This window comes from Penaeus monodon, chromosome 31 (assembly GCF_015228065.2).
Source record: "Penaeus monodon isolate SGIC_2016 chromosome 31, NSTDA_Pmon_1, whole genome shotgun sequence".
Classification (NCBI taxonomy): domain Eukaryota; kingdom Metazoa; phylum Arthropoda; class Malacostraca; order Decapoda; family Penaeidae; genus Penaeus; species Penaeus monodon.
The window spans coordinates 13,435,484-13,435,833 of NC_051416.1; the positions used below are offsets into that span (position 1 = coordinate 13,435,484).

The 350-nt window shown below is 32.0% G+C and overlaps 1 protein-coding gene across 1 annotated transcript in view; it reads left to right on the forward strand.

Moving 5' to 3' along the window:
- LOC119593043 (ankyrin repeat domain-containing protein 11-like) overlaps positions 1-290 on the forward strand; it is a gene marked incomplete in the record, with an annotated part of 115,245 nt that extends 114,955 nt beyond the window's left edge. The window contains 1 exon segment of the mRNA XM_037941943.1: positions 12-290.
- Between the last annotated feature and the right edge of the window lie 60 nt (positions 291-350).

The window sequence follows — 350 nt, forward strand, 5'->3', positions numbered from 1 at the left end:
CACATTGGCAGAGACAGCGGCACGAAATGATGGGTCTAACGAGGAAGGACACCTCATGAGTGGAAAAAGGACACAGAAGACAAGGAAAAACGAACCGAAATTGAATGAAAACACTTCTGCTGAGTATATATATATTTTTTAAGGGATGTGGTTTTGTTTTGAACATACATATGATTTTTGTACACATATTCAGCAAACAAGTAAAAAAAAAAAAGATATTTTTCTACGGCAATATCTTTATAGGAGAATGTAGGCAGACTTGTTAATTTATGCACACGTATATAGGGGAATTAAAGAATATTCATATATAGATCCATAGGAATCTATCTAGTATATATAAAATAATATTT